Source organism: Triplophysa rosa, linkage group LG12 (assembly GCF_024868665.1).
Source record: "Triplophysa rosa linkage group LG12, Trosa_1v2, whole genome shotgun sequence".
Lineage (NCBI taxonomy): Eukaryota > Metazoa > Chordata > Actinopteri > Cypriniformes > Nemacheilidae > Triplophysa > Triplophysa rosa.
Genome location: NC_079901.1, coordinates 23575475 through 23589137, shown reverse-complemented (window position 1 = coordinate 23589137; position 13663 = coordinate 23575475). Strand labels below are relative to the sequence as shown.

The 13663-nt window shown below is 38.0% G+C and overlaps 1 long non-coding RNA gene across 1 annotated transcript in view; it reads left to right on the top strand.

The window, feature by feature from the left end:
* The window catches only part of LOC130562477 (uncharacterized), a 39064-nt gene extending 29526 nt beyond the window's left edge, over positions 1-9538 (top strand). Inside the window, exons 3-5 of the long non-coding RNA XR_008963961.1 lie at positions 5187-5435; positions 8954-9045; positions 9140-9538. This is a non-coding gene — a long non-coding RNA (uncharacterized LOC130562477). The remainder of the gene's footprint in view (positions 1-5186; positions 5436-8953; positions 9046-9139) is intronic.
* The last annotated feature ends 4125 nt before the right edge of the window (positions 9539-13663 follow it).

Here is a 13663-nt window from a genome sequence, read left to right as displayed (position 1 = left end):
TACTTTATCAAAGTTGTAGTAGAAGTGCTTGTATGTTATAATAATTGAGACTAAATTGGCAAATTTTTTAGTTTATAAAGAGGTAGCCTACTTTACTTTAACAGTGTAACAGTTGTTATAATTTAGTTTTTATTTTTATTTATTTTTATTATTAATTAATATTTATTTATAGCTTTTATTTTTTATGTTAATTTTAGTTAAATTGTTAGTGATTTTTTTATACTGTATATGCTTTCGTCATTTTATTATTTATTTGTTTATGTTTTATGTTGCCATATAATTATTATATATTTTAAATTTTAGTTTTAGGTAACTAAAATAACCTTGAACAGTTTGAAAGCACTACTACTTTAAGACTGTGTTTTTTCTGAGATGTACATAAGAAGTAGACAAAAAACTTTTCAAAGGAAGTATACCATACCTGAATAAACTTTTTCTTCAGGACTTTTTATGAATAATAATAAAATATTAATGTTTTAATTATTTTTCTCCGAAATTATAATTATATTTCGCCAGTCAGATTGATTATGTTTTGTCTTTTAAAGTCCCAGTGAAATAAAAATTACAATGCCGATTTTTTCATGAAATATTGCAGCGTTTATTGTAAATAGTTTATCAATGTGGGTCATTCTCTTTTTAAAATCTGTGTGTCCTCATAATCTTTAGTTAAAGTCTGAAAATGCACTTCCGCTCTGAAATGACTATTCATCTTAAATGACGTGTATTAGATGGCTTGGGCGGAGCATCTGTTAACCCCTCCCCTTCAACTGTCAGTCTGCTGCCAGTTCCATTTCAAAATGCAATGGCTGTTTTTATATATCCAATCAAATCGCAGAGAAAGATGAAAGCCACGCCTGCTATTTTTCTCATTAGAAATTCCTTTTCACTCGGAAATGCGTCAAAATTCAGAAGTTAAAACCATCGCAACTTCCTGTTCACGTGGACTTTAATTGTCAGGTATGCTTTCGACTGTTTATGATTGGTCTGCTGGTGTTTGTGTCCTGTGACACATGCTCACTCATATTTATGCTGCACAATGCTCTCAATGAGGATGACTAACAATGATATGGTGTCAAGTCAAGGTTACACGTGAGCCGGTCTGGACAAGCTCATATATTAGCTCTGGTCACCTGGGATCTGCTGTTGCCAACGATCTCCTCACACTAAATATATGCAGAAACCTTATGAGGCCGAGTCAGTCACATGCTCTGAACCGCTAGATCTGCAATTACAAGTCTGGGGCTGAATCCATATCTCACTGTCTTACCTTTCCAATCTGCATACAGTTCTATTTAAATGGACAGCTGCCCCAAAAATGAAAATTCTGTCGTCGTACACTTACCTGCATGTCCTTTTTGACATCATTGAAACCAAAGAGATGCTCTGTACTGTTATTTCTGTATTACTTGGGTGTTTCTTGGAAGGAAGAGAGTCATATGGGTTTTTAGCTCCATGAGGGTGAGTAAATTGCTTTTAACAGATCCAGCATATGGCAGAAGTTCATCTACCACACAGCTCTGCTCCAGACAGACTGCATAGAGAGTTATTTTGGAGGCTTTATGCTAATATTATTTTATTGAAGAGCACAACAGTGTAGGGTTTAATATTTACTATAAAAAGATGTTGCAGAATCAGTGTAATGTGAACTGTGTCTTATTATTGCCTTTAAGGTTTGCTTTCTTCTGACAGTTTCTGTTATATTTGCTTTGAAAACACGTCCAATTGTGTTTTCTTTATTAATATACATAATTTTGATTAATAATAGTATATAGTGTGCCATTTATCACCAAAACACTGGTGTCATGAATTAAGACATCAATTTTAACCCGAGCATATGCTATATAAGAGGGAATCGTATGGAAGCTAACATCCTGTAAGTGTCAGAACTGAAAACGCCCTTGTTACTGAAATTAACAGAAGAATATCAACGACTACTTCTCTAGCCCCACGCATGACAGAACTGAAGTAACACAAGTTGCGCGGAACCAGATAAACCAAACAAACAATAAACATTAAAGATCGCAAAATATTGTGCAATGCCTGGTTGTGGAAGATCACAGTCGCTGCATAACCTTCCTTCGGATTCCGACATTAGTAATGCGTGGTTGAAGTTTATTTTTAAAGACGTTCCAGCTCACGTGGGTAAAACATTGAGCGTTTGTTCGCTTAATTTCACCATGGATTCCTTTGTGAACAAGGCACAGGTCGACGCTGGATTTGCGGAGAGACTAAAATTAAAAAGCAATGCTGTGCCATCAGTATTGGATCCGACAGGAATGGCGCAGCAATCTTACGTGAGTAAAACATATTTGTACTATGCGTCACTATTGCTTTGTTAGAGATCGCTTGACATGTTCTGATAATGTGTAACCTAACGTTACGTGTTCACAGAAGGCTCAAACTAAGTTTACTATGCAAACTGCTATCCATTCATAGCAGTGGGCGTTTATTTCCAAGTCTTCAATGCGGTACGCCCATTAAAACTGAGCGTTTGTCGAGCCGGCCTCAAAACCCGGCTAGAAAATAGCCTATTTCTTATTGATTTTGATGTTTTTGAATGTAAAAACCACGCAAACGTCATAAGTAGACCTCATACAACAGTATAAAACAATAAAAAAGGCAAGTTCTTGACACCTTTAATATAAAAAACACGGTTATCAATTTTCAGTTTGGGAAGAAAAGCCTAGAGAATAGAAAATCAGAGCATCATGTTAGTAAGCGTGAGTTATTCATACAGTGATAAGATGTGACAGACAAGTGGCAATGAAAGTTAAAGTGTTTCTACTATCCAGTGGTTATCACGTTCACATTCAATGCAGATACAAAAAAAAGAAAATGTCAAATGTCAATGAAGCTGAGGCTTGTTCAGTCTCTGTTCTAAGTCACTTTCTGAGCATGCCAGTCATGTCAATGATGACGATTCGGTGGGGCAGACAAGATCACGCAGGTCAAGGTACCAAACAGAGAAGCTTTACTGTTCAGACACAATGATGAATGTTGGAGTATGTATATAACAAATGCACAGAAAACTGTCTCACATATGAACATGAGAAGCATGAATCATTTAAAATGAACAGCATTAAGGGAATAGCTTTGAAATGGTTTAAATCTTATTTATCCAACGTTTTCAATTTGTAGCAATAAACAATGAGGTGTCACGCAAATCGCAAGTCCAGTACGGTGTACCACAGGGCTCAGTCTTAGGGCCTCTGATCTTTGCATTATACGTGCTACCTCTAGCTACCTCTTTTCACTGCTCATGATACTCAACTTTACATTTCCTCGAAGCCTCATGAAACACAGCAGTCCCATTGAATAATGGAATGCATAGGCGATATAAAAAACTGGATGAGTAAGAACTTTTTATTTCTGAACTCGGAAAAAACAGAAGTGTTACTTATTGGACCGAAAACCACCATAAGTAACAACCAAGAATACTGCTTAACTATTGACGGATGTTCCATAAAACCCTCGTCGTCAGCTAAGAATCTTGGTGTTCTATTCGATAGTAATCTGTCATTTGAGAGCCATGTCGCCAACACCTGTAAAATTGCGTTTTTCTATCTTAAGCATATATCTAAACCACGTCATATGCTGTCACTGTCAGATGCAGAGAAGTTAATTCATGCATTCATGACATCAGACTAGACTACTGTAATGTACTGTTAGGTGGTTGCCCTGCAGGCTTATTACAAAAACTCCAATTGGTCCAAAACACGGCAGCTCGAGTTCTTACACGTACAAAAAAGTATGAACATATTAGCCCGGTTCTGTCAACCTTGCACTGGTTACCTATAAAGCATCGCATTAACTTATTACGTATAAAACCCTACATGGTTTAGCTCCTCAGTACTTGAGTGAACTCCTCTTGTATTACAGTCCTTCACGTGCATTACGCTCTCAGGCGTCCTGTCAGTTGGTAATACCTAGAATTTCAAAATCAAGTGCAGGTGGTAGATCCTTCTCCTATCTAGCGCCTAAACTTTGGAATAGTCTTCCCTGCACTGTCCGGGAGGCAGACACACTCTGTCAGTTTAAATCTAGACTAAAGATGCATCTTTTTAATCTTGCATACACTAGACTTCCAGAATATAAATCCTCAGAGGGTTTAGGCTGCATTAGTTAGATCAACCGGAACCAAAAACACAACTGATGTACTTGTTGCATCAAAGAGTGCAGAACAGTACTCTACTCTCAGCCAGTCTTGTCTCATTGTTCCAAGGTTACCACAGCGAGCAGGATGCAGTTCATGGCCTGACCTGATGGTAGAGCGGAGAATGGGAAGTGGGGACCTGACAAGAGCTGAGATGATAGAGCTGGATAAAGAAGGATGCGGTCACCTGACACGTCCTCACCACAAAATTTCAAATGCTATTAGATTATTAATGATAATCTTAAAACTATAATTTACCTTATTAGTAAGTTTATTTATTTTTATTTAACCTTGTTGTGCAAGCTCTGTGGAGCTTGTGCAGAGGCTGCAGCTTTTGCCAGAGGGGAACTGGAATCCCCTGGTTGGGCCTGGGTTCTCCTGAGGGTTTTTTTCTCCATTGGAATTTTGGGTTCCTCACCACCGTTTTGCACTGTTTGCCTGGCCGGGGGACTGCTTTAGAATTTTAAAGTTTTACATAATTAATATTGCGTATGGGAATTTCTAGTCTGTTTAATATTTGACCTGTGCTTCTCTCTCCTTTATCTTAAATGTGTGCTTTCACTGTGTGTGCGTGTCTGTGTGTGTGTGTGTGTGTGTGTGTGTGTGTGTGTGTGTCTGTGTGCGTGCGTGCTTGTCTGTGTGTGTGTTAGTACGTGTGCACATTGTGTGTGTGGAGTGTTTTGTACAGTATGTGGGTATGTCTGACTTCTGTGTTTTCACCTTTTTCTTGTTTTTGCAGGTATAACTTTAATTGTTTTGCTTATAGTCAATATGTCTTATGTACAGCTGCTTTGTAACAATGAAAATTGTAAAAAGCGCCATATAAATAAAGTTGAGTTGAGTTAAAATCTGATGTAGATGTCAATCTTGTTACCACATTGCAGCTTTTGTTTGATCCTCATTGGAGTTCTGTGGTTTGTTAGAATAAAAGCCATCGATAAGATCATTTTTAGCCAGCCAGGAGTTTATGTACCTGCTCCTGTTTCAATACGAATTGTATCCGAAAGTAAGAAAGTAAAACTGTGCTCATCAGGCATCGTCATGACATCTTCGAAATGTTCTGAGGAGATAACAGAAGAGAATGATTACGGAGCCGGTTGGATGAGACAGCTCGCGCGGGTGGGTCCAGAATCTCTGTGAGGAATGCGAGTGATTCCAGAACCCTGCTGAGGTCTTCAGATCCCAGGGAACAGCAAGATCTTCTGCCATGCTGCCTGTGGGGATTGCAGTGGGAAATGTTGGCGTCTCATAAGACAGACAGTTGAGAGACTCGACTCCTCCGGTATGAAAACAGTTTGTCTGAGGTTCATTCATTTCAGTCCAGTGGTCGCCAGCTCGTCAATCTTATGGTACTACAGACTGTCCATCTTACAAAAATGTACATTTTGACATTTTGTATATATAAAAACTTCCCATATTAAAAACTTGGTATTTATTTATTTTGTAATGGTTTGAAGTGCATATCATAGCAGAATTAGTTATACTTCATTTAATTTATGTTTAAGTGGTTTTAATAAAAAAATGACAAGATGTTAAAATTATTGTATTACATAATGAGTTTCTGGTTTAACATTGCTGTAACGAGAATTAGGAAGAATGAGAAAGTGTGCTTAATTGTCTGAAAAATAACACAATGTGTTTTCTGAAAATCACAATGATCTCAAAAACGATCTATTTTTTTAATGAAAAACACAATTTAAGCTTAATTTGACTAGACATATTTTCTAAATTGCTGCCGCACCAGGGGTCCATGTTTGATATTCAGACCACACACATAACACAAAGCGTAAAGCCTAAATTCACTTTTAAGGTTTTTAGATTTGAAGTTAGACTATATTTAATATTTTTTGTGAGATTTCTGGAAATACTGTAGGTTTGTGGATGTGTACATGTTTATGCAGATTTTACAGGGAGACAGCAGACGGAATGACCGTCTTTCCTTCTCTTCTGTCCGGTTTGGAGGCGGGTGTTGTGTGGGGGTGATTATAGGTCACCCTCTTTAATTCCCTGGACTGCAAATTAGGCTCAGCGAGTGTCTAGCTCCAGCGCTGACACAATAACACATCTCATGCTTAATTTGACACGAGGATTTGTACCCCTAAATGCACACAAAGACTTGAGTTGTGTCGCCGCTGACCCGCCGACACCTTCACTAATGAGCCTCTGTACATTTCAGCATCGTCTTAACAACCTTGCGGCTGTCACATTCATTGTCATTGACCGCTCCACGGTCCTGATGTGTGTTTGAAGGGTGCAGGACCTTTTGGCTGGGTTAAGATGGATGCTGGATGCTGAGTGCTCTGTCAAACTGTTGTTGTTTTTTTGGATATGATTTGAAGGTTGTGGAACTTTTCAACAAAGCATGAGAGTGCAGTAGTGCTTGTTATTTTGAAAGACACTACTGGAAGTATTTTTGGATAGGCATAGCCTACTAGTACTTTAATGCACACTATTGTAAACTTATTGTAGTATGCTAATATTTTGCATGCATTGAGTCACTGGATGACTTACACATACAGTGTTTTTCCACTATTTGCAATATATTACACTGTAAAAAAAAATGAAATTTCACAAAACTTTACCATGTAAGTTTTGAAATATGGTAAAAAAATGTCAAGTTACAGAAATAGACCCCACATTTACAAGGGTGTAAACTAACATGAAATACTTGTTTTTATTTTACAAAAAAAAAAGATTTTTTACTGGATTTTTTTGAGCACACATTGCAATGCACCATATTTGATTTCCCCGAAGTGACAAAAGCACACAAAAGTGACATTTTTGAATAACTTATAATTTTGTTATTGTGTAATATAACTTACAATTTAATGACTGTTTTAAGTATAACTAGGCTCTTAACCATGCAGCTTAAATATGTTTTTACGCAGATTGACGCCTATTGTTTTACTATAGTTTTACCGCAAATACCATAGTTAAACAATTTTGATATTTACCGGTCTGTATTTTTTATAAATGTTTAATTCATTTTTATTTTAACTTTATTGCTAAGGCAACATTTCTCATCTCTGTTTAGTTTGAGTTTTTTAAATAAGATTTAGGTTGACATTTTATTTCTAGTAATAACCTTGGTGAGACTACAATACATTTATGGTATTATGGTTTTACTACAAATAATAATAATAAAAACATGGTTAATATTCGTAAGTGGACCCCTCTTGCTCTTCTTAGTATGTAATATGGTGAGGTTATTTGACAAAAGTGTAGCACTTAAAAATGAATATGCAATATATGTATCACTTGGTAAAAGTATTAAATCCTCATCGGCCTTATCAAGTGAACTGCTTTGAACCGTCAACACCGTCTGCTCAGTTATTTTATAAACAGTTGGACAACTGCTCATTTACAAACATTAAACCATTGTTAATGAACCACCTTCGGCATGTAAACAACCTTTAATCTGCTCAAGTTCAAATGAAACCCGTTCTCTATATCTCACAAAGATAACACAAACCTAGTCATTTACATGCTCTAACGTATTTGCAAGTACACATTAATTCGTCGGTTTCCTTGCCTGAATTGCTTGCATAATTATACGTGTTTCTCAAAGCAGCAAGATTGTCAGGGAGGTTAATTCTTATTTCCCATGGTGCACTTGCCCAGACGTGCTTGTCTCTCGCCGGTCAGTGTGCTAATGGAAAACTTACAGTGTCTGAAATGCTTGTTGACTGACAGCGACTTTGACCTTGCCATGAACGAAGAATGCTTTTTTTCATTATTTTCTATATTTATTATTTTCGTTTAATGGCCGATAATCTTACCATTCTAGAGGAAAGATATTTTGCTCACAGGTTGCTGTAGTCTAGTGCGGGAGATTTGGAGTTTTCTCGTGGTTGCATCTAAGTATCAGTTTGGTTTCAGATGTTTCTTCTAAATATGCGCAGGAGAAATAAAAACAGAAATGAGACAATTATTAAAATCAATGTAGATTGCGGAGGTAAACTAATCTGGATTTGAGTAAATTTGATGAGAAATGTTTGAGTTCATATTGAGATCTTCAATAATATTGACTCTTGATTGCAGACTTGACAAATCTGAGCTCAGTTTGAGACATTGTTGACATCTCTTCTCAAACTCGAAGACATTTGTGAGATTTCCAAAACCTTTTTGCAGGAGAAATATCTGAGACGCATATGAGACTTGAGCAAACGTTTCCATTTGCTAGCCATCTATTCCTGATGATGTCTAAGATATTTCATTGAGATATTAAAGAGAGTTCATATGCAGTTTTAAATAAAACAGCTCCAAGTGCATTGTGGGTATCACTGTGCAGCATCGATTGTGTTATTTTGTGCGTCTTAATTAAGCTGCAAATGAGCTGCTGGTTGGAAGAAACAAAGTAAAGATGCTTTTTGTTACACCTCTCTGCTCATTCAGATTCATTTATTTGTCATCCATCCCATAAAACTGGGCCAGTAAGGGCCGGCAGATAATCAGAGGCAAACAAGAGAAAAGAAAAACGTCTCCTCAAAATTGGCTAATTTTCAGTTACTGGAGTGGCAGCATGTGTTTGTCAATTACAACTGTCCCATAAATATCCCAAGATCCCAGAAACAGGGCGGTAGAACCGGGAAACAATTATGATTAGCGATTTAATTACAGTCTAAACTCCATCAAAGCAAATTTAGACTATGATTGCTCGCAACTGACTTGAAGAGGCAACTACTGTATCCCCATTACGTTCTGTTGTGGGCGAAATCTCGCTCACAATCTTTTGATGGGAACCAATCATAGGGCTTAGCGTCCTGATAATTACAAACAATTCTCCTTGTTATCTCGCAGCCGGAAGCTTTTGGCCAGAGAAATGTGCTGTCAGCCGCCCACCTTCAGATGATCGGACGCCGTCGAGAGGCGGCAGAAACCTTGTAAGTCAGGTAATGAATAAACACACAACCTGAAGTTATTGTTTTACAATAAAATGTCTCTTTGTGTTTGTGATGTGATATTCACAGTTCATTTCATCCGTAGACATGTCAACATGATGGACTTTAAATGGAATTGGAATTGAGATAATAGCCCAGACACTCAGTCGCTCTGACGCCCTCCAAGCGACAAAGCGAGGCGATGTCATTCATTTCAATGGAGAGCCGGCGACACGAGCAACAGTGACCGTTGGCGAATGAAGTGGGCATGTCTAGCGACGTGACAAAGTTGAGATTTGGTCAACTTTATGCAAATGATGAGTGACTTTCGGGAGCGACTCAAAGGGAGTAATGCAGTGGAGCTCATGTCATCCGTCTCTCGTCAGTTACTGCAGTGTTTGTTTATAAATGTTACTAGAGTAAATAAAGCTAGGAACGCCTTCTAACGACCTCGTAGCAAAAGACTAGCGACACAGTCACAACGCACAGTGAGAGTCAGTCACAAATAAGGATGTCCAAGATGGCAGACAAGAAAATTAAATGTGCTAAATTCTTAATTTTGTAAGCTATCTATTTATGATTGTTTCATGTGTTTTTGAAACGTGTAACAAACTATTGAATATCTCATGAATATTCATAAATATTTTATCTTTGGTGTTAAATAAATCAGGAATGTTTTATTTTATAGTGGATAGTGGTAGCACAACATTTAAACATTTAAAGGGACAGATCACCCAAAAATTGATATTATGTCATCATTTACTCACCCTCGAGTTCCAAATCAATGTCTTTCTTCTGATGAACACAGAGAAAGATATTTGGAAGAATGCTTGTAACAGTTCTTGGTCATCATTGACTACCATAGTAGAAAAAATTACAATGGTAGTCAACAGTGCCCCAGAACTGTTTGCTTTCCATTCTTCCAAATATCTTCTCTTGGGTGTTCAAAGAGTTCGTTTGCAAATCAGATAACTCTGTTTTTTTAATAAAAGAAATCATGTTTTTATTTGTGCTAGTTAGCTGTATTTTTGAGTCATTATTATTAAATAAGTCAAAACAACCCAACTGCAGTTTTATTGATATTGCTTGAAATGCACAATTAAAAAACATGATTTTTGAAAATTTTCAAAAGTTTTTGCAAATGAACTCTTCATTTCAACTCTACATAGATGCTTATTCAAAGGTCACCGCGTTTAAAACTTTTGCATCAGTGTCAATTGTTGCACCTTTTTGTATTCACTGTGGGCTTTTCAGAATAGTGTCCATTGGACATCTCTTTGCCATTGGACGCTCTTTCTTGAGTTGTGTGTTTGCTTCATGTGAAAGATGCTGTACGGATCGTTACATCCTGTTCCTTCTTTGATTCTTTGTCACGAATGTCACACAAAAGTTCATTCGATCTCAACGGCATGAAATCAGTTGAAAGACTCCATACGACCAATGCAAACAAGATCAATAAATAATTATTTCAGTTTGTCAACACACATTTACGGTCATACTAAATGTTTTTCATCCACCAACGTACACCACAGCACACTTCTTTTAACAGAAGAAGGATATAAGGTATTTAAATACAATATGCAATATTATAATTCCTTTATACTGTAAATGTCTTTTGATAGCTGATGAGCTTTTAACTGGATGTGTGGGTCCTTGACATGAGAATCAAGCCTTTATGCACCTTTATAGCAAATACATACATATATTCACATACACGCATGCATAACTCTTCTCTACAGATCCTCTTTCAAATCTGCATCTTTCATTTGTGTTTGTTTGTGTCTGCGTTCGGCTCATCCGACCTCCCGTTGTGCCGACGCACGGCTCATGATAAAGCTTGTTTGTGTGGTCTCTGACGCTTCAGCTGAGAATAAACATAGTCTAACAAAGACGGCAAAAGAGAATGAGCTTTTAAATGATGCAAGAGAAAACCTCAACCAATGATGAACACATTGCGAGGGTTTAGTAAGCGATGGTCAAGGAAGTTCAACACAATGTTTTGACAATCGTGACGAATCGCAGCAGCAGCGTATATGAAAAGAAAATTCAAAGCATGTGTTTCAAGGCCACAAGCAATCTTTTTTGAAAATAGCTTTAACCCTGGGAGAGCGGATAGACAAATGGTACATGGATATATGGATGATTTAACTTCGCCATACTGGAAGTGCTCACTGTATCGGGCGCAGTTCAATCTTTATTGCATCACTGTAAACTGTTTTAAAAACCTGCTTTATCCTCTCAACTCAAAATGCTTTTTTCACAGACGTGAGCGCCACGGTGGGAGGCAGAAGACGACAAAGTAAATTACAGGCGTCATGCTGCGGTAATGACTCTAATCACTCTACATGTGTGTGTGCCATGTGAACAGGGCCCAGTTGCATAAACTTAGCCGCTAAGTTAAGACTGCGTCTTGACAACTAGTCTCACTGACTAGCAATTAGTTAGGGCTAATCAGTCTTACCTTTTACATTACAACTAGCCCAATCTACCTTTTTATATAACTGATTTAAAGAAGTTTGACCAGTCTTGAAGAAGAAAAATAGATGACTAACTTGTAAGACTAGTCTAAGCATGCAGTTTATGCAACCGGCTCCAGGTGTGAACAGGTGAAGGACATAAAAGTAAATGTCAATAAATCTGCCGCAAATATGTCTCATTTATTCATAGACTGTAGAAAACATGGACGTAGTGTCTGTGACGTCACCCGTAGGTTTGTGAAGAGCAATTTTGAAGCTTAAAGTGGGCGGAGCTGGTGGCCGCCATCTTGGCAGCTCGTCACGCCCAGATAATAAAAATGGGCTAAAAGGCGGGACATGCCTGGTGCGTGTAACAACCTGTCACTCAAGTTGCCACGCCCTTAATTATGCCGAATTTTAACGCCTATTACAATGTAAACGGATGAGTTATAAAAAAAATTACCCCCCTCACAGTTTTAGCTATATAAAATTAGCTATATAGACCAAAATATTTTTTTGTACCAGGCTGTAAACATGTTTTTCTCTGCGGTAAATTTGGGCATTTTAACAATTTGGCTGAATGCATGTATTTGAATGTGAATTGTATGTTTGTCATTGTCAGTGTGTGTGTGTTTTATGTCCTCGGGCAACCCTACAGCGATTACAGAGGCTCAGCCCGAGCTGTGGGACCACAGGGTCAGATTTATCTACAAGGCCAGAGATGGCAGACAAATCCCCCGCTCGTGGCTTAGGAGGTTGGGACGGCCTGTCACCCTGTTGCCCTATCAGAGCTCAGTGACTCACACCCCAGTGAGGTAATTGCCCCTGTCTTCCTGTCAACAGAGAGAGTGGACGTGCTGTAAAGGACATGGTAAGCTGCCATCATACCGCTGAACAGAGACTTTAAAACTCACCGAAAGAAACATATAAAACTTATTAAAACTCTTAAGACTTTAAAGTAATGTTAAATTATCTTAAAAATAATTGAAGTACTGAAAATTGATGTTATTGATGTGTTTCTCCTATCCCAACTTAAAATGCAGAGAATGAGATCCATTCTGGTTTCCCAACATTGAGTAAACACTGGTGTCGGGGCACTATTAGATTCTAAATAAATATTGCTCTGATTGTTTTACTTTCTCGAGTCGATACTGAAACTTTGACCCAAGAAACAACATCAGTTTAACGCAAGGCTGTCTATCTGAGGGGAAAGATAAACACCAACATGAAAAAATGTGTATATACTGTATATATAGTACACTTTAGAGTTTACTATAGTAAACTGTTGTTAATTGTAATACTTAATGCTTAGGTTTATTATAGTATTTGCAACACTTTGTTAATGTAAAGGATACTTTTACTACAGTTTACTATATTACATACTAAATGTGACGAGGGAGGCGAGGAGGAAGCGAGACCTATCTCTCACGGAGGAGATCGGAAGCATAAAAGGATGAACGGCAGGAGAACACGGCAAGAGAGGACCGGGCCCGGACATTAGTTAAAGGGCACATATTTTGCAAAATTCACGTTTATAATGCGTTAAAACATTAATACGTGTCCACAGTGTCTGTAAACAAGCAGTCTAAACAGTAAAAAATGTGCTCACTCCTTTTTTAATAATTTGCGTAATTCAAAACCCCTGTTGGTAAAAGCAAAGATTTGAATTCTGCCGTTAATGTCGTCACTCAACGGCAAAGCCCGCCCAGCAGTGGTGACGATCTGCCCTATTTGCTTAGACACAGACCCATGTGGGAAGAACAACAGTCGCCATCGTTAGATCATCACTGGAGCTACACTGTAGGCTTGTTCGACTTGATGCGGCGCCGAAGATCCGACAGGCGGATGACATCAAAGTACCGCGATAGCGATTCGAAAAACGATAAAAAATTTGCTTTCGAATCGCTCTCGCGGTACTTTGATGTCATCCGCCCGTCGGATCTTGCGGCACCGCATCAAGTTGAACAAGCCTAATGTCTGCGCCACGGAGGCACTACAGTTGTTCTGTATTAGGATGTACCGACCAGCATAACTGTCTCCATAGACTCCCGCAAGCTGAGTTATAGAGAACAGCATGGTTCAATTTAATTTATGAAGGCAATGTCCCGCTGAGAATCGGTACAGTATTTCACGTTTCCGCCAATCATTTCACGCCGGACTGCTTCACTAATGAG